Source organism: Panthera tigris, chromosome F2, assembly GCF_018350195.1.
Source record: "Panthera tigris isolate Pti1 chromosome F2, P.tigris_Pti1_mat1.1, whole genome shotgun sequence".
Classification (NCBI taxonomy): domain Eukaryota; kingdom Metazoa; phylum Chordata; class Mammalia; order Carnivora; family Felidae; genus Panthera; species Panthera tigris.
The window spans coordinates 19906994-19928523 of record NC_056676.1 but is presented as its reverse complement, the minus strand read 5'-3'; the positions used below and the strand labels follow the sequence as shown (position 1 = coordinate 19928523).

Sequence of the window (21530 nt, the reverse complement as noted above, 5' to 3'; positions counted from 1 at the left end):
TAGCTCTCTCAGCCAAGAAGGATGAAAATGTTACAGGAAGGCTCTCTTTCTTACAATTCCCCATCCATGGAACTCTCCTCTCCTCAAGTGACATGGTGTGCTCAGGTTTAATTAGCACCTTGGTTTAATTAACTAAGAGATAAATGTTTGATACGAGTACCTTTGAAGATGTTCTGCAGTTACTCTGTCCTGGAGAACCTTCACGTCATCTGCCAAGTTCGCCTTCTTCAGACAGTGGTGGGTGGCAGTCAGCACCTACGATGGAGAAGAGTCAAAGTGTCCTCAGTTGCATTTTATCAGTGGCTTCTCTTATCTTTCTGATAGCGCCCTTTCACAACTTCAAAAGAGAACATCATTAGGAATAATATTCTCCAAATTTTATCCACGCCGATTTTCTTACAATCACTTGCAAGAGACTTTGAAGTATGGTGAGTAATTCAGTCCTTTTGTAGAAGTTTCCATTTGACTCTCTCTTCATCAAGGGAAAGACTTTCCCTCAGATTCATTTCATATTACTCTTTGACTGGATTTCCTAAGACTAATAGAGAAGAGTTTCTTTTCAAAAGTTTAGAAGGTGTTCCGAGTTTAAAAGTTGAGTGACATCTAATTTGAGGTTATGAGACCTGTTTTAAAGGGAAATGTGCTGAGTCACAAAATCTCCTAAAGTTGCTGTAAGCTATTATTTGATGAGTAGCAAAGTAAGCTACCTTGCTACTTATTTAACAAGTGGTTAAATTTGTTTCTATTCTGCATTTATTACAGTTGAAAAATGTAAGTAACTAAAATCAACTTAGATACTTTGAATAAGAGGAAACACGCAGTTTAATGCATTAAGTATTTGATGATGCAATCTTGCTGCCATGAATAGCACATTTTTAACATGTACACATCTATGATTTATAATATAGAAAAATATTAGATATATAATGTGTATCTTACCAGAAAATATAAGATACAAGAAATACAAAAGAATAGGAAAACATCACACATGATCTAATAACCCCAAAACTCCTTTACCTTGAAAAGGTATTTCTCTTGCCCATGTAAATAAATATTAAAACATTTCATTTGGAGCTTTCTTACCTCTTCACTGGTAAAAACAACTGTCTATTGGTATATGCAGAGGGGAATTTCAGAGGTAATGGGTAGAGATGATCTCCCTCAGGAAAATAGACCTGGGATCTCTTCTTGATCTTAACTGGCCCTAGTGATCCAGGTTGAATGTGGGGCAGTACCTAGTCCTTTGCTCTGTTCTGGAAGCTTCATTCTTAGAGTGAGGTTCCTGCAGCAGGGACTCCCTGGAGCTGGCCTGTTGCTGCAGGACCCTTCTTCCCACGCCACCCTTATCATGTCTCTTTCCATTCCTGACAGAAGCTCAACTCCTCCACCCACTTACGCCACCCCTGTAATCTGGCACACCCAACCCAGCTGGCCCTTGAACTACTCCCCTGTGTTTCCCGTTCTGGGGGTTGGTGAGCTGCAGGACTTCTACTCTCTCTGTTCTCACGTCTCTGATAATATTACAAACTGTTATAAGTATCACACGGATGTCTACTTTTTAAATACGTCCCTGGAGGACATAGAAATGTTTTTTTTATAATTATGCATGACACCCTGTGATCTCTGGAAGTAAAAGTTAACACATGAACGTAAAGCTATAAGTATCTGGGATGGTCGCGCTGGCATAGCCTAAGGCCAAAGAACATCCTTTGTGCAATCGTTCTGAATATACTATTGGGCGTAGCAGACCCTGGAATTAGATGCCTGAATTCCAGCCTACAGCATTCACTAGGTGATCTTGAGTGAGTTAATTTCCCTATGCCTCAGTATCCTCTGAAAAATGGAGATCTAACATTGTATCTAACCCACAGGGTTGATGTGAGAATTATATGCAAGCATCCATGTAAAAAATTTCGAAGAGTTCATGACCCATCATAAGCACACAGTAAACATTGGCAAGCATTATAATTGGGGTTAATTTTTGTTGTTGTTGTTTTAGCTCTTGCAGTGGTAATTTGCGATCAAAAGATATTTTCATGGACCGAGATCAGACTTTTCGTAAATTTTATACATGGAGGCTCTGATTTGTCATCATTAAAATGACAATTTGTGGGCGAATAATGTAACAATTTAATTGCTACCGGCTATTACAGAAAGAACAGAGGCAGCCTAAATATCTGCCTGATAAGTATGTGCCCATGGGAGTCAAATACCTCTTGCAGTGCCGTGTAAAGTTTTATTGGCCAGAATAGAGCAAGGTGATAAGACAGTTGAGCCATCGCAGTTTTCTGTTCCATAACCTTGATCCCAGCAGATGTATTGCCTGGATCCTGTCTTCATTTACACGTAGCACTCGTACCAATTCATTATAAATAGGCATAGTACTCAATGTGCAATAGAAATTTCTTACTAATAAAAATAAAGAAATTTCTTATTAAAATGTTTTTTCTTTTTAGAATTTCATTAATGAACACTTTGCTGAAACAAATTTATTCTTCAATTTCAGCAAAACAGCATCATCTGGCAAATAAAATTAACATTATTAAAGAGAATGTTATTAGTTTATGGTTTCGTTTATATTTAATCTGTAATTTCTTTTTGATTTTCAATGATACAAATATAATGATATTATTGTGGACGCAAAGTTATATAAATATCATTCAAGTGAGTTACGCCCAGGTTTTTTTTAGGGTTTATATTTCAGTCACATTTTAGTAGATAGTAATGTAAGACAATACAGGGGGTTCTGTGATCCATCAGTCAGGTAGGGAAACGCTATAGGAGAGTTCCCACCAGCCTGGCTTCCTCAGGGTCCCCCGTGAGACTCTATGCTTTCATTTCTGCCATTCCTTACCTAGAAAAAGCCACAGTTATTCCCTCCACATATTCAAATTCTAAGCACCCGTCTGGGATCAGCTGAAGTCCTGACATTTCCTGACCAGGTCCATTTTCATTTCTGTCGTCAGCCCTCCAACACTTAGAAATTTGCGCCACAAATGTAACATGTAGTTATACAGCCCCCACTGTCGTTGCTGCTGCCTACACGGGTGAAGGTCTCATCTCTCCAACCAGGTTTTAAGATTGCTAAGCATGAGATTATACCTGGGATTTTATATACATCTCATACTCTAATCATAATGTGGCCCCCTGGTAAGTACCGGGCACTGATTGAGCATCACTTTATTCACTTATTTATCACTTTTTTTTCAATGTTTATTTATTTTTGAGAGAGAGACAGAGAGAGACAGAGAGACAGAGAGACAGAGACAGAGCTTGAGCAGGGAAGGGGCACAGAGAGAGGAAAACACAGAATCCTCCGAAGCCGGCTCCAGGCTCTAAGCTGACAGCACAGAGCCCGAAGTGGGGCTCGAAGTCATGGACCACGAGATCATGACCTGACAGAAGTCGGACGCTTAGCCAACTGAGCCACCCAGGCACTCCAGAGCATCACTTTATCGCCAGAACCCGAGTCACATATTGATCCCGGGTTTGTTTTGGAGTTTATTTAAGTTTTGGTCAAAAATATCTAATCTAAGACCTTGGATGGTTCCTGAAGCAAGGATACATTTCCGGCCCACACGGCACTGAAGCTAGGCCACACAAACTTGAATGAAGCAGGGGATCTCTGGCCTACCTCTAGACCATTTTGCTCTTTCTCTTTCTCAAGCCAGACTTATGATATTTTCTGTAAGCAACCGCTCAGCACAAGACTCAGATGTGTCTTACGCAAAGACGTGTGGGGGGAGAGAAAGAGAGAGAGAGAGAGCGTGTGCTCGTGTGAATCTCGGTTTCTCTGTTCATAAAATATACAGATAAGACTGGGAGACATCCAAAATCCCTTTCTGCTCTAAAATTCTAGGAAATGCTGGCACCCATGCCCATTAATTTGACATTAACATCCACAACTCAATGTGGGTGTGTGCCAGAATTTCACCTGCTGATAATATACTGGGAAGTTGAGTTGGATAGTTTAAGGACTGTACTTTAAAAGTTTGGTTTGGATTTTCTCTCCGCATTAGCGTTGTACTTAGCACTTAGGAATCCATGCTATAAAGCAAGTAGATGATTGAACTTAACTCTTGGCTTTTTTCAGTTGTTCAGAAACTGAGCTGCATTTCCTGGCTCTCAAACTTCGTAAACTCATCAGATTTTGGTGCAGAGCAATGTCATTAAAATAACAGTCCTCGGTGGAAAACACTAGCAGCGTTCATAGCGAAATGCTGAAACAGTAACTGATGTTTTTAAACTGTGAATTGGAGGCATTTATCTACGCCACACACACATATACATTTAGACAGACGTGGACGGTAAACGCTTAGATTTCTCAGGTAGTTGTCCTTCCATTTCTTCTGGAAGCTGCTTTCAGTCTTGTTGCAGAAGTGCATTCCGTCTCTGCTTGCTGTGCCTTGGAAAGTAATAACAGTTCCAAACTGCTTTCCCTAAGGAGCTGTTGGAAGGTCCAAACTGTCCTCATTAGAAACCTTGCACTGAACCACACAAATCCTGCCATTGTGGCCGGTGCTCGCATGTGGGACTATTACTTCATGCACAATGACATGGGACCGAAAACATGTGAACAGGAAGCCAAACCCAAGAGAGAGTTGGGGAACTTCCAGCTTTCCGAACTGAGGCAGAATCCGGCGATATTCCGCACTCAGGTGTCTGGGGGACTGCACAGCTGCAGCCCATCCACTCTTCAAACACTGCTCAGGACAGCGCAGTGGCTCTGGTGGCACCCCGCCTGGAGTAAATCATCATGTCAGCAGACCCAAAACGACTGTGGAGAGTGGAGCACTTGCTTATGAAGCCAAGACTTTAAATGGCTTGAGTAGCCTACGTGTGGGATGGTCAGCACCATATATGGAAGCTCACTACATTCTTCAAGCTTCCTCTTGTGCTAATGGGGATTCCCCCAAATGTATCTTGCTCCTTCTTTAAATAATAAACTTTTGCAGGATGCAAGTTCATCTTATGCTAAAATATATTGAGGGTGATTATTTTGTATAATGGAGATAGTAACAGTTCCTTTTTGGAATTTTTCTTTTTCTTTTCTTTCTTTCTTTCTTTCTTTCTTTTTTTTTTTTTAATGTCGGAAGCAGTTTGGTAAAAATAGAAACCTTTTTCATCATTTCAAGAGCCCAAAATAATTTCTGAAGTTTGGGGGATTTTGAAGTGAACCATCAGAGGCCAGATGGGATTCAGCTTATAACCAAATATATCTTTCTGATGAGTGATAAACCTCTTTATATTCAGAAGTGGAAATAGCTTCTTAAAATCTGTTTTTAAATATGTTGATACAGTTTACCTACCAGACAGAAATATTATATGACTTTGTGAGACTAGTCATGAAGTCTGGGGCTAAGCCCGTTTCATAATAAGTGGTGTTTGCTCTGAAGCATTCAGGTGGGGAAGGCACTCTGAAATGCGGGAAATCCGAGCGAGGCTTTGCCATAGAAGATTAAGTGCTGAGTGTAGAAAGGGTGGAAGGTATAAGAAAACGAAGGTAATCAAGTAATCAGACCTCAAAGATTTAAAATGTCACAGCTTCCTGTTAATCAGATTGTTTTCTATTCATTCTAAATGTTAAAATTCTTCCAGTTGTCATCTTTGAAAAATTCGCAAATGTTATCCACCCGTTCTCTCCAGTTACGTATCATTCAAGCATATAGGAAGAACTTCCCTTGTCACACGGAAGAAGGAAATGGTTGTAGGCTGAGTAACGGCAAAGTAGATAATCACCAACTTTGCCTTAGTCTTAGAAATTACCTCCTTTTCTCTAGTTTCTGAGTGTATCCCCTAATTCAAGAGCAGTGGAAAAGTCTGCTGTGGAAGGGCTTCTTCTTCATGATCCAATATTCTTTAAGAATATGTGTTCTTTCTCAGCAAGTATTCTACTAGCCCAGATCTTTTTTTTCCGAGTCTCTACTCATTCCTGATGGCTCAGAGGAAGTACAGATTAGTCTTTTTAAGGGTATGCATGGCTATTGGCAAGACTGCCCTAGACATGGCCTTCCTGTTGAAAAGTTAATGGAAAAACAATCCACTCAACAGCACGGTTGCAAGATGAAAGGGCAGAGCCCAGTGAGTCTAGATATTGACATTTCTTGGGGGCACCAAGCAGAATAGGGGGGGCTTAAACTTTGTCTCTCCTCAAAAGCCACCACCCCAAATCTGGCAACTTTTACACTTTTTTAAGAACTACTTTTGATTTTTACTCAATGTTGGAGTCTACCCTCTCACTGACACCTCAACTCAACATCTCCCCTCCCCCACCACCCCTCCAAACGAACTCAATTTTATTACAAACTTGTGCCTCCTCTTGTTTTATGGTATTCCATCGTAGCTACCCGGGTGAGCCCAAAACTAACACAGACCTTTCCTTTTTCTTTCACTCCCTCATTCAGCCCCCAAGCTGAGAATGCCGTACCTTCTAAATAGTTCTGGAATCTGCACCCTATTGTCCACCTACACAGCTCAGGACCTCAGCATTTCTCACGGAAAACTACAATAGCCTTTTTGTTTTTTTCAATAGACGTCCTTTTTTTTTTTTTTTTTTTTTTTTAACGTTTATTTATTTATTTCCAGAGAGAGGGAGAGCATATGAGCGGGGGAGGGCCAGAGGAGGAGGGAGAAAGCGAGAATCCCAAGCAGGCTCCGTGTGGTCAGTGCAGAACCCAACGGAAGGCTTGATCCCATGAACCGTGAGATGGTGACCTGAGCCAAAACCAAGAGTCGGACGCTTAACCGACAGAGCCACTCAGGTGCTCCCCTACAACAGTCTATCAACTGGTCTTCTAGTTTATAGTATTGCCAGCCCCCTGGGCCTTTGCTCAACCCCCACTCCATACTGGATACTAACTCCTGTATGTAAAACCTTCCTGAAACAAAAAAATCCTATCTACTTGCTGCCTCCTCAGCCCCATGCAAAGTCCTCCCTTAACTCCCACTGGTTAAAAAGTGATCCTGAAAGTGCTAGGGTTGGTGAGTTAAGAAGCTTGTGCTATAATGCTTCCGTCACTGGGATGGGTTCGGTACAAACAAATGCAATAATAGTCTATTAAACCAAACGATATCTTACTGGTGCAGTTGGTTTGCATTTCAGCCCAAGTTTTTTGTATATCGATCTGAACCTATAAAACAGATTTTTTGCAGATCGTGAGCTGGTCCGTGCATGAGTTTGAGTTTTACTACAGTACTAGGTCCAAGCACTTCGGCGTGAGGCACCAGGATACTCATGATTGGGCCCCTGACTAAATCCCCAGCCCCTCCTAGAGGCAACACTCTGGCATTAACTGAAACCAGCTCCTTACCCCACGCTTTCTCACACCTTCTTCTCTCCCAATGCTCTTCTCTTCTACGAAGTCCTGCCACACCTCTTGCTGATCCTTTAAAACTCACACTCACCGTGTCACTGCGAAACTTCCTTTGACTGACACCAGGCAGAAATAATCACTCTAGCTTCACTTCTGTCACTTCATCTGAAACACACTTCTATTTTTACAGGTATCGCACTGTTAAGAAAATTATCAGTCGTTTCAAACTGTCTCCTCAGGCTATCAATTCTCCCAGGGCAGGATATTAATCTTATTCACCTTTGTATCACTAGTGCTTAGCATAGCACGCAATGCATAGTAGATGCTCAATAAATGAATGAACTGAATCAAACATAATAAAGTACATGGAAAAACCCTAAGGAGTGCCTGGGTGGCTCAGTTGGTTAAGTGTCTGACCTCGGCTCAGGTCATGATCCCACAGTCCGTGAGTATGAGCCCTGTGTCGGGCTCTGTGCTGGAGGCTCAGACTCTGGAGCCTGCTTCAGGTTCTGTCTCCCTCTGTCTCCGCCCCTCCCCCTCTCACATTCTGTCTCTGTCTCTGTCTCTCTCTCTCAAAAATAAACATTAAAAAAATCGTTTTAAAAAGCCCTAAAATTGACTGAAACACTGCTATTTTCAGACACTGTGCTGGGTGTTTCACATATATTATTCCCTTTTAGTCCTTTCAACAATCCTGCCTTTGGGGAAAGTAGTATTGAACTTATTTTATAGATGTGAAACCTGAGGCTAAAAATCTTAAAGATCTTGCCGCTGGTCACATTCAGGTAATGGCAAAAGCAAGCCTCAAATCTGGACCCCATCGTGGTTTGTACTCTTTCTACTATGACTGAGTATGCCTTTGAAGCTAACGTTGAGATTATGTGGCCGATCCTTGTAATTACATTAGCTAGCAGATAGAATTTAGTGTTCACAGATCACTTTTAAATTTAGGGGTAAAAGCAACTAGAATCCAGTCTCATTTTCAACTTTAATTATGCCTTAGAATTTCTTGGAAGCCACAGAGAATTCTAAGTGGAAATGTCATTTAAAAAGATTCTTTAAAAATAGACATAATTTTATAATGTATCCTATGTTTGCTGAATAAATAGCTCTATGGCATTCTGAAATCTGATATGAAATCTTTCCGCCTGGCCCATTTTGGATGTCATGCTATCATGTAAAATTCCGAGCACTAGATAGATACAACAAATGTAAGAGTATATATGTTTAAATATATATTTAATTGTCCTGAACTCTCACATATGTATGTGTATAAACATACACACAAACACGCACATTTATACATACTCGTTATATGGGGTTTTTGCATCTGTGTATCTAAAGATAAAGAAAATCAAGCTCAGCGGACACATCATAGATAGCACTTCTGGCACTAAAAGTGAGAGGCCTTGTTTTTCTACATTATTGCCAATTTCTAAGTCTCGGTTTTCTTACCTGAGTAAAGACAGTAATTTTCTATATGCCATACTTAAGCCAAGTTGTAATCATGGTTCTGTAAATGCAAATTGCACAAGTCCCCAGAATAGAACTTTCTTTAAGTTCTAGTTTGTGTTCAGAAATTGTATCTTTCTTCGTGTTGTTCCAGGGTTTTAAGTTCACTTTTTGTTGAAAGACAGTTTCTCAAAGCAGTGAGCATCATCCCTGAGAAAAATACTCTGTGAATTCAGCATTCTTTACGAGAACCGTTTAATAACAGAGCTTTGGGGTTTGCCAGGGCCTGAGAAGTTAGTGTCCATGTTCCTTTAATATTAAGACCTTTCAGCTATGCGGTGAAAAACTTAATAACAATTCACATGTCCACTACAGTTGCAGTGCTTTTGTAGAGTTTATACAAGCCTGTGCAAGTTTTCAAGCCTACACCGAGAGACGGGATTTATTTCAGAGTGTGAAAAGAAACTTCCAACAATTCCATTTGTCTGAAATTGTGAGCACTGCAAGCAGAGAACCTGAAGATTAAAGTCCCTCCATCCTTTCTGGTTGCCTAACAAGGCAGGCGAAGAACCAGGATTCCTCTCTAGGGTGACGAGATGTGTGTGGGACGGCCAGACATGACCAGGAGGTGGTGAAAGTGGCCAATTTCAGCACCTGGCCGGGGTGCTCTTTCGTTCAGTGCATTATCAACCCAAACTTCTTTCCCCTCCCATGGTCTTTGGGAGGGACCCTACTGGGTGGAGGACCTTTGGCCAGAAGCACACTTTCCATCACCCAAGAACCAGAGCTGAGCGGGGGAAACTGACTCCTGAGGAATAGATAATATGAGGTGGACCAGGGCAGCGAGGAAAGTTTCCTTCCTTTCTAAAGAAAAAGCAGAGCATCATACTTACAAAAGCCGCCTTCAAAATCTTCTCTAGAGAACAAGCTCTGGGAACTGAGAGCGTGCAGAGGAGGAGAGATAAGGTGGCAGCGGGACTTCCTTCCTCCTCCCGAGGGCGAGAGTCATTGTTCCTTATCTCCCCTGACCTCCGAGGCGCGGGGAGCCAGGGAGGCCCGGCCTCTGACCCGCGCCGCCCTCCCCTCTGGCCTCCGCGCCCGGGCTTGGGGTTTCCTCTTTGCCGCTACAGCCGCCCGAAGATTCATTAGGGACTGTCTGCGAAGTGCTTGCAAGATGAAGAGGGTTATATAAGCCCGCGTATTATTATCATCACACACCCCCATAGAACCAAGGCTGCCAGACAAACAAAAGGCAGTTCCAAGAAGAGGAGGAGCAGAGGCAGAAGTTACTCTGGGGGTGAATCTCGGGACACCGCCGAACCGACTGGGGAGGAAAAAAAGGCAACTCAGTGTTGTATGCAAACGTCGGCAAACAAACAGTGAGCTGCAGCTGGCCGGCCGGCGACGGGGGCAGGCTCCTCGGAGGGCGGGCGGTTCCGGCTCCCCGCCCCGGGCGCCCGCACGGTAGCCGCCTGTGGCGGGACGCAGTGGACGGGGAAGATGTGGTGTTTGCAAAGGCGGGCGTTCCAGAGACCAAGTGCTGAGCAAACACTCATGTTTCTGAGACTCAGACCAGGTGTTTGCTGCTGCTTCTCTACGCCCTCTCTTGTTTTCCCGGTGAAGGCTTGCAGGGAGCTCCCTGCTCCGGGGCTGAACTTTAGTCCCCCAGTTGCAATCTCTGTGGGTCTCGTGGTTTCTTTCTCTCTTTCTCTCTCTTTTTTTTTTTTTTCCCTCTGTGGGAGCAATAGACCGAGCCAGAGGGTTCTTTCCCGCCTCCCTGGAGCTTGGGTCTGAGAAAGTTCTGATTCACTCTGAGCATCAATCTTCCTTGCTGACTCTCCCTCCCCAACTTGCTACCTCCTTTTTTTTTTTTTTTTTTTAAGATTCTTTTTGTCCTGCCCTGTTCCCGGCCCTGCTCCCCATCTCCCCAACTCCTAAGGAACTTTCTCATCCTGGTATTCAGAACTCCCGTTTATTTGTCTCCACGCTCCTGACCAACCTCCCAGCCCTCGCTTGGCCTCACCTACCCCAGCACATTAGAATATGAATCATGCTCTAAAGATGGCCTTTCAGTTCCTTCGCTTCCTAGCCTTACTCACATCCTCCTCCTTAGCCTGGAATGTCTGCACTCCCGTTTCCTTCAAAGCTTAGTTAAATCCCAACTTCCCCACAGAATCCTTCCCAAATTTCTCCTCTTTTGTCTGCCGGCTCTGCTTCTCTGCTGTATTTCAGCGGCCATCTGCCTCCCTCTAGGCTCCGAGACTTATGTGGTTCCCCAGGATGGCCTAGGGGACCGGGGCCTGTGTCAAGCAGGCGCTTAATGAATGTTTCCTGAATTTAACCGACAGCCGACCTGATCTCACCTGGCCCATCAGTCTGGGAGCCGAAGGGGCCCTGGGTAACGTCCGTGGGCTCAGGTGAACGCAGCCACGTGGTGGCAAAATATTGATGGTGGACCTGGGCATTAGGCTTAGAGGGGTTTGTGCATAACCTTTTTTGTTTGTTTGTTTTTTAAAGGAAAGCTTTACAAAACACGGAAAGGGGCATCCAGACTTTACCAGAGCCAGCCTCCCCTCAGGTGTAAGTTCGCGAGGGTAACAGAATGGCCGGCATCCACTGAGCCTCTGCTACTACATTTAGAAAACCTATAAAGTGGAGCTTACTTAATAGAATGCCAGGAAAATTCCCCAAAGGTGAGATTTTCAGAAATCAGACTTCTGGGATGCATTTTACAGGGGGGGGGGGGTACCCCTCCGCTATTGAAAGAACCACAGGCTATCACAACAGCAATTGCACAAACGAACAACAGCTCCCTGGTGAATCGTTTTATGATACAGGGTGAAATATAGACCGTGAGCTGTCAGGTACTGAATTTCTTGTGGCTTAGCATTAAAGTGTTCTTAATGACATCCCCCCTGATATTCTCTGGTGAAGGCAACGTGCTTTAAATTCCATCTGTGGTGGTTGGATCGACCACGGCGTCATTTAAGAGACTTGGGGTGTATCTACACAGTACATGCTCTCCAGTGCACACAAAATGTTCAGTCAGTTAGAAGAATTTTCCCGCCTCCACTAATTGGGAACAATGAAAACCAATTCAGGTTCTAAAGGGAAATGTTTGCCTCAAGTTCTTGAGGTTTTGGCTTTAGGAATGACAGAAGTCTCGTGGCAATTTAGCAGTTCAAGTATAGGATATTTCCTCAATCAGAGCCATGACGTTTATTCTAGCTCCCATTTGCGAGACCCTACTAGGTTCCAGACACTGGCTAGATGCTTCACGTGCATTCTTAACGCAGCAGTTGTCCTAAAACAGAACTATTTTTATCTTCACTTTGCAGATGGAGAAACTGGTAACTCAGGTCAGGAAGTGGCAGAACGAGGATTTGAACCCACATCTATCTGTCTACCCAGCCTACAATTTTTCCATTCTGCTGAAAGCTGGGAGGAACCTTAGGCAGTGTCTCATCGGCTGGTTTTCAAACCGGATTCTAAGGAACGCGAGGCTCTCCAGGAAGTGCTTCAGGAATCTTTGGGGAAGAACTGGGAAAGAGGACACGTGTCGTGTCGGGAGGCCAGGTAAGTTGGGCTTGGCCCCAGTCATTGGATTCAAACAAAGAAGCTTCATTTCTATCTGTTTTATAGAGTGACTTTAAGTTTTGTTTGAAATAAGGGTTTTGCTACTAAAAAGTTATTTTAAAACTCTTGATCTAGGGGCTCCTAGGTGGCTCAGTCGGTTAAACATCCGACTCCTGGGGGCACCTGGGTGGCTCAGTCAGTTAAGCTTCTGACTTCAGCTCAGGTCATGATCTTGGAGTTCACAAGTTCGAGCCCTGCGTTGGGCTCTGTGCTCCAGCTCAGAGCCTGGAGCCTACTATGAATTCTGTGTCTCCCTCTCTCTCTGCACCACCTCCCCCACTCATGCTCTGTCTCTCTTTTTTAAAAATAAAAAAACATTAAAAAAATGAAAAAAAGAAGAAAACATCTGACTCTTGCTTTCAGCTCAGGTCATGATCTCGGAGTTTTGTGGGTTCAAGCCCCACTTTGGGTTCTGTGCAGGCAGCATGGAGCCTGTTTGGGATCCTCTGTCCCTCTCTCTGACCCTCCCCCACTTGGGCTGTGTCTCGAAAATAAATAAATAAACTAAAAAAAAACCCAAAAAACAAAACCAACCTTCTTGATATAGTTTAACTTCCTCCTGAAAAAGTCCAGAGAGATTAAATGTCTTGCCCCAAATTTTATAATAGGCCTAGCATTAACTTCAGATGTCCAAGCCCTTTCTGAAACCACTGGCCTCCCTGTACCCTTTATCTCTTTGCTTCTTAAACAGCAGGGAAAGTGAGAGATCATCTGACCTGACTGTCTTTCCTGACAGAATTCTTCATGAAAAATGGAAGGCAGAAAAACACCTTGGCTTCAGCAAGCTAGACCGTTTTCGGCCATTGGCTGTAAGTCTCAAGTCAGTCAATATTCACCTCGTGACAAATTAAAATCAAGTGAGGAATTAAATATGTAATTTGTCTGGATGGTTTAGGACCCTCTTCCCCTTCTCATTCAAATCAAAGTGAGTGGCAAAGGACGCTTTTGCATGAATCATCTTGCTAATTATATAGGCTTGGCTTGAGAGCACTCACTAGAAAACTGTTTACATCCCCCTGTTTATTAATCCAGTCAAAAGCAACTCTTTCAAGGTGCCTGGGTCGCTCAGTTGGTTAAGTGTCTGACTCTTGGTTTTGGCTCGGGTCACGATCTCACAGTTCGTGGGTTCGAGCCCCACGTCGGGTTCTGTGCTGAGGGCGCTGAGCCTGCTTGGGATTCTCTGTCTCCCTCTCTCTCTGCCAGTCCCCAGCTTATGCGCATGTATGCGTGAGCTCTCTCTAAATAAATAAATAAATAGACATAAAAAAATAAAAATAAAAAAAAGCAACTCTTTTTACAAGAGACACGGTGTGTGTGGCAAAGACATTTTTCTTGGAGGGGCCAAATATAGCAAGGGAAAGTGAGCTCCTCCCTTCCCTCGGCAGGCGGAAAGGCTCCCCACCTGGCCAGCTCCTCTACAGCTGCCCCAGCTGCACTCCACCTGGTCCCCAGCCTAGTAAGTCTCACTTCCCTGCCAGACCACACGATCCTTGAAACAAGCCAACTGTATCCCGCCCTGGAATCAAGGTACACTTCATCCTCTTGTTACTACAAAGCCTACCACACCCCCCCACACACACCCCCGCCCTAGCCTTTTCTGTTTCACTGTGTTCCCGAATGCAACCTCTGAGTGGCTCTACAGGCGTGTAGCGTCCGCCTCCCCTGGGCTGGTGGTCTATGTGATTGACAAACCGCTGTTGTTCCCACATGTGCAGTGTCGGACATCCTGCGTCTGGTCATTCTAGAACCTCTTACCCGCGGGGTGAAGAGGAGGTGAACAAAACAATGACCAGACATGAATACTGATACTGAATGGAATTTTGCAGAGAACTGGTGCCAAATATCACATCCTTTGGAGTTTTGCTAAGTGTCAGGCTATTTGCAAATAGAAATGAGTTTTAACTGAAATTATGTCAGCCAGAACTGACCTTTATTAATTTCCAGGCCCCAGAGCTTTCCTGTCTGCTCTTTTTAATTTTTATCATTCTCACCTGGAGATTTTTGGGAGTAACAGCATTGTTCTCTTTCCTGAGAGGACTTAACTTTAGCCCTGCCTGAAGGCAAAAGAATAAAAAGATGACCCTTCCATTCCTGTCATTTAAATCTCTACTAACTGCATTCTTTCTGTAAAATGTAGCAGAAAGAATTTTTCCCATCTCCACAGCCGAAGAGATTATAATAAACAGCTCTTTTTTCCCTCCATTTGAAACATTCCAATATTAATATATTTCCAAATTCTGAGCCCTAGAAACAAAGCTTTAGATGTAATTTCTTTTCCTATTCATGAGATTTACAATAGGAAGGTCGTGTTTGTACTAGATTTTGGTTTGAAATTAATCTTCTTTTCTCCTCGGCATTTCTATAGAATCCAGGCACTTCATTATTTCACAGTCATTTCCAAATATTAAATGCTTGTCATTCTTGAGCAACGATCTAATCTTCCCTTTATGGGTGGAGAAACAAAAATTGTGGAACTTGCAAATCATTGCCAGGGCATAGATCACTGTAAAGGTTATGGCTACCCATTGACTTTCTTTCCTCCACACATTCTTTGACTACAAAGTAAAACTGTAAATTGTTCCCTGAGCATCATGTATGGCATCCTCTGACTATTAGGATGTATTAACGAAGAGCTCATTTGCATTCTGCCTTACAAGAGACACTTTATGGAGTAAATAAATATATTCGAACTCCACAGCCAACCTCAACGCTGAGGCTGTGCTATATCATCACACCCCCTTTTCTGGCCTGTGCCTCGTACAGATCAGAATATATTCTCAGTTCAGTTGAACAAGGGTTCATTTAACCCACATCTGCTGCTCATCAAACCTCTATTTTAGGAGCGGGGAGTTCTTTTTCAGAGATAGATTCTGTCTGGAAGGTCTACGGCGGCAAATAGTCCTCATTAAATTTCACAACATTTTACCAACATATATACAGTACCCGCTTTTATGTGATTATAGAACCCAGGCAAAACCCGGCACCCCCACTTCAAAGGATTCCTCACTTGACTAATTCTAAAGAGTAAATTGATTTTCTCATCATTTGTTGTATTTGACAATAGAAAAGCTGACGCAGCAACATTGCTAACATAACAGCTCATTTCTATTCAAGGGGAAGGAATTTGCGTTAATATTTTTAATGACTGGCATCTTTATGAGAAATGTGAAATCATTTATCCTTAGCAATAACCTGACTAGGATTAAAAAGTACTTGGTACTTAGAACGGAAGTCATCTGTCAGGAAAAATTATTTAGACTGATGCAAATTAACTGAATAAATTGGCTTCCTAATTATGGTGTATATATTCAAGTTTGTTAAAACCGGTTTGAACTAAAGCATTTGGAAAGGATCTTTCAAGAAGTGATCTGACATTCTGTTGGAGGAAAAGATAACACATTTATGTCACATTTCCTCAGGACTTCTGGAAATGGTTTAAGAAGCCAGGACATGTAAATCAAAGGAAAACACATTGAGTAAGCATGTATGTGTCTTGCTTATTAGGAACGGCAATAATGCCTTACAGAAAACACCGAGCGGCGTGTGTGTGTGTTGTGCCCTAGATTCCAAATCAGCAGTCGTGCTTTCCTGGGGGGTTGTTTCCACCCTGTCAAGGCTGGCTTGGGGGTGAGCCCAGGGGATGAGGCTAAGAGATGAGCACTTCAGCCAGCCCATAGCAAACAGTGTGCAGACCAGTCTGTATTCTGTAGGACTTGTTCCACTTTGATACGCACAGTGTGCCGCACCAGTTAGCAAGTTTTTATTGGAAGCTCGGTCTTCTCTTCCTCGCCAGCTTCACAGTGAAACTTCATCTAGCTTTTTACCAAAAAAAAAAAAAAAAAAAAAAAACAAAAAACTAGTAAGTTGTGGGAAGAAGCACTTTACCAGCATTTGAGATTTAATTAGTCTGGCGGAAGAAAAAAGGCGTAAATTGTAGAAAAATGTAAACTGCTTTCACGTAATTAATGACCCGGTTTTACTGTTTAGCATTTATATGGAACTTTCTTTTGAGAGACAGAATTGATTTTTGGAGACTTGGGTCCAATTCCTAGCTCTACAGGTGTGTAATATTTTCATCTAGCTCTTTGCTTACAACTAGAATGACTAATATAGGAATAACAAAGTCTGAATGTGAATAGCAGTGTCTCTCATGTGCTAAGTACTCAGTTATCGTTCAGTTTCTCCTCCTTTTTCTTTTTTTAAAAGTTTATTTTGGGAGAGAACGAGAGTGAGCATGAGAGGGGGAGGGGCAGAGAGAGAGAGAGAGGAAGAAAGAGAGAATCCCAAGCAGGCTCCACACTGTTGGCACAGAGCCCAATGCAGGGCTCAAACTCATGAACCAAGAGATCATGACTGGAGCTGAAACCAAGAGTCGGATGCGTAAGCAACTGAGCCACCCAGGCTCTCCTCCTCCCTTTTCTAACAGTCTTTTAGGGAGTTCGTGTCCTAAGCATGAGTTCAGTATTATTTGCCCTGGGCGAGTAAAAAATCTATTCCTTCTTTCAGTAAGCATTAGTGAAAGGGTGACCCTATAAACAGTTGCTTAAGTTTCCGTGTTTAAATATGAATATTTAATTATGTAAAGGAAAACAATAGGGTTCTCTCAAAGAAGGCAGTGCTTGATAATCATTAATAATAACATGAATGTTATTGTTGTGACTTCAGCCTGGGGGACAAACAGTTATTCAGGGGATTAGGTAAACTCAGGGAGTTCGGGTTTATGTTAGAAATCCTAAGAAAGCTTTTGCTAGAAAACAGTGGGTTAGAGAGACATAGAAAATATGAACAGAGGGAACATCATCCAAGAAATTCAGCATGTGCCAAATTCAGATTATCCCCTCCAGTCTTTTTGTGAACAGGCGGAGGAATAAATTGCGTATGCAAAAAACATATATGCCAGAGAGAGGAGCTGGGGCAAAGCGCAGGGGTGCAGATTGGGCTGAGAAAATGGAAGAGAAAGCAAGAGGTATGTGAGACAGAGCCCTGGACACAGCTAGTGCAGAGTTTGCACTCTTTGGGAGATGCTGGTTAGACGATGTCCGGAGACTGAGACAGGAAAAAGTCTCGTTCTGCAGAATCTGCAAGTACCCATGTCTGGGGCTGGCAGGTGCATTAGTAAGAAGAACGAGAGGCTAAGAGCCAGAGCCTGAGGCAAGGATGATGGACAGCAAAGGGAGTGATAATGGGCAGTTCCCGAAAGGAATTGCTTTATGCTTTAAACTCATGCCAAGTTAAATAACCTGAGACCTGATATGTGACTGACTTCCACGAATGCAGTTTTTACCCTGAAATTTCCTTACACTGCAGTAAGGTTAAGTTGTGCACTTAAGGTGTCCGTGTGCTATGCTAGGGTGCAGGGCCAGGACAGGGGTCGTATTACTAATAGAGGAAGGAGGAAGGTGAATGTGGTCTTCTCAGCTCAGCTAACCGTTCTTATTTGAGGAATAATGTATACAGATGAGTATTACCAAAACCTTTGGAGTGGGAAGAAATCACAAAAGGGATGGCTCAAAGCGTGGGTTGGAAGAAGAGAGGGAAAAGTGTGTGTCATATATCCCACCACCTGTCTTGAACTCCTCTTTTCTCTTCCTGGTTTCTTCTTGTGTCACTGCTCAGTGGGCACCTGTCAGGGCACCTTAGAAAGCCAGCTGGGTTCACCTCTTTTTTCCCCAACTGGTTATAGCAAAGAGAAAAACTCATAAAGTCCGATTAGTAGTGAGACTGGGCATCTCTTTTTGTCATATAGACAAGAGATGATAATCCAAGAGGTTATCCAGACGGTCAAAAGCCGTATCTGTCAGATTATCGACAAAGCACTTCAACTTTCTAGGGGAAGGCTTTTTAAAAAAACGAAATTTGTTTTCTGTTATTATTTCTTTTTTTCTGGCTGTGAAAGGTGTGCTTTGCTGTGAAGCCAGGTTTGGTGAATTGAACCAATTTAATTTTTAGGTCTTATGTTTAACTATTTAGATCATGACATCTTAAAAGCTTTTTAGAGAACTCCAAACATCATTCATTCATTTAACAAACATTTATTCAATGCATAATGTGTGTTGGGGGCTGCTGCTGATGTAAATGAGATGTGGTACCTGCTTTTTCATACATTTGCTTTTCCATACAAACTATGTTCTTGGAAAGAATTCTGTCACTCACAGAATTAAAAAAATTACTGACGTATGATAAAGAAATTGGTTTAAAATATCATCTGAGCTTAAAGAAAAAAATGGGAATGTGGAATAAGGACAATTTAATTAATGATAGGGGATCTGGAGTACTCCAGATGCTGATTTGATCCCTATACGTCAACCATATCAGTTAACTTAGTCAAGCTCTCAGATCCCGTTTCGTTGTTTGCATCATGTAGACTCCAGGTCATAGAGTTGTTGAAAAAAACTAAATTCGATAATGTATATAAAGCACTTACTTGTACATGGAAGGTAGGTACTTAAGAAGTCTTACCTGTTATTATACATTATATTAGTAAATAAAACATAGGCATCTTTTTCAGTCATTTTGTTTTGTTCTTTAAGAGAAGGGTTTTTTTTGTTTGTTTGTTTGTTTGTTTTTTCTATTGCTAAATACAACATGAGCCCAAGAAGTTTTAGATATATGGTCATTAGGGTATGAAAAAGCATTGTAATGTCAAGAGGATATAGTGGAAAGAGTAGTGGTTCTGGAATTTGAGGACTTGAGTATCTGACTGTAGAATATGACTCTGCCATTTAGTAGCTATGAATAAGAATGATATGTTACCTTAATAGCCTGTTTCTTAATCTGTGAAATGGGTTCAATACAGCCTGTGTTATCAACTTCATCCAAGGAGTTATGAGGACCAAATAAAGTAGAATTGTCAAAATGATTTGTAATGGGTAATATAATAATAAGTTGTCCTGGGCTATGGTACTGATTACTGGTGATTGATTGGAGAAAGGTGTGGTTGTGGTTTCTAAATACTTTAAGTGGAAATTACTTTTCAATTTATATAGAAATAAATTACAGGTTTGTGGGAGGTGTGGAGAAATAGAAGACCTGGATCCCATTCTCCACTGTGCCTCTGATCAGCTCTATTTGTGTATGTGAATTATTTAACTCCTCTGTGTTCCTGTATTTTAAAAATTTTTGTAAATAAAAATTTGTAAAAAAAAAAAATGAAAATAATTACCAAAAAACAAACAAACAAACAAACAAACCCACTGAGGCTTGGAGAATTGAGCTACCTTGTAGAAAAGTAGCAAGATAATTTACTCAGATTCATCTATTGTTAACAATTGGCCCCAATTCCTTTATCAATTGCTCACTTGCTATCTCTGCCCCCCACTGAAATATATATGCATGTATATTATATATATATATATATATATATTATATTATATTATATATATATAATACATGTATAATATATATACATAATATATATATATATATTTTCCTTGAACTTGATGAGAGTAATTTGAAAACATCATGGTCTTATACCCCTAAATATTTTTCAGTATATATTGCCTAAGAATGTGGCTCTGTTTCTTATTCTTTAAAAGGGGCACAGATGCTTAGCTGTGTGACATGCTCCACAGGGTTGCCGAAATCAAATAAACAATTGAAAGCACCTTCAGGGCACTTGGGTGGCTCAGTCAGTTAAACATCTGACTTCGGCTCAGGTCATGATGTCATGGTTTGTGAGGTAGAGCCCTGCGTTGGGCTGCACTGTGAACGTGGAAACTGCTTGGGATTCTCTCTCCCTCTCTGTCTGCCCCTCTCCCACTTCTGTTCTCTCTCTCTCTCTCTCTCTCTCTCTCTCTCTCAAGATAAATAAATAAACTTAAAAAAAAAAAAGAAAGCACTTTGGAAAGGTATACATTGTTATATAAAATCAAAGGATGTGCATTTCCTATACTGGGAACAATCCAATTACATAAAACTTCAGAGGACTCACAAGTTGTAAGTGCAGTAGAGTACAAACTAAGAAAGTCCATTGCACATGTCTGGAACAAGATGAAGACTAGAGCTAACTCAAGAGTCTCTGTGATGCGTGAGAGAAACAACAAAGATGCTCTCACACTTTGCAACATAACTTTGGAATTCTATTCCTCCTGCAAAGACTTGAATCTTTACGCTGTTTTTTACTTTAACAGTTTGCCATTTTGTGTGGTATTTTTGGTAGAGATTATGAGCATGTTTGAGAAAAGGTCACAGAAACTCAAGGGCATTTGCTGCTCAATGGCAGGACCATAGAGCTCTAAGGGTTTAATAAGAGCTCAGCTTTATTTCTTCTGGTCCTCCCTTTAAGTAGTGAACATGAGCTGCTTTATTTTCATTATAGACAACAGCTGAAATACAAATAGGAAAAAGGAAAGCATGTTTTACAGAAGAGTTTAATGTATAGGCTTAGTCGAAAATAGTATGAAACTAAGTGTTCGCATGAACCAAAGAAATAATCTTTCATAGAATCCCTTTTCGGCATTTGCTGTAATAATACGGTTTAGCTATGTGACAAACAGGTAATTATTCTGCCACATTATCTTTGCATTCTCTGCAGAATTCTTCCTTTCATCAGAAGTTGTAACACTGGTAAGTTCAATTTCTTTATAATTCCAACCAGATTTGCAATCACATTCTCCAGTGGAGTGAAATACGACCAATAACTTGAAAATATTTATAAAAATACTGCTTTTCCGGTCGCATATTTCTTTCATTGCCCTAAAAATCATAATGGCTTCCTTTAGATACTTAAAACAACAACAAAAAAAGGAAATCTAGAACACGTTTTAGGAACAAAACTATTTTTCAAAAAGTCAAAGCCACACTTAAGCATTCTAAATTCATCTTTTATTTTGAATTATTAAATTGTTATTCTTTATAATACAACACAAAAAATGTAAGTTAATGACTAAGCAATACATTTATAATCCAATAATGATTGATTTTACTTCCTTTATAAATAAGTCAGTTTTCAACATAAATTATACAGATATATAATGGTATATACACTTGTGTAATTTATTAAGCTATGAAGAATATTGCTTTTAGGCTTCTCTTGGGAAAATTGCAGTACCTGAGTAAGAATTTCAAATGTTTATTTCTCAATGAGGTGACGTTTCTGAGGAAAAGCTCAACTGTTCTAATGCTACAGTT

General features: G+C 41.5%; 1 protein-coding gene across 5 annotated transcripts in view; it reads right to left on the bottom strand.

Annotated features, from left to right (window-relative positions):
• Positions 1-21530, bottom strand: part of SULF1 (sulfatase 1) — a 176963-nt gene that overhangs the window by 141761 nt on the left and 13672 nt on the right. For 4 of the 5 annotated variants that reach the window (XM_042973036.1, XM_007084770.3, XM_007084772.3 and 1 more), the window contains exons 1-2: positions 9659-9899; positions 161-255 (exon numbers count right to left, since the gene is read on the bottom strand). The gene's annotated coding sequence lies outside the window, so the exon portion shown is untranslated. Of the gene's footprint in view, positions 1-160; positions 256-9658; positions 9900-21530 lie in introns of those variants that run through there. The other variant, XM_042973037.1, reaches the window with a different exon arrangement.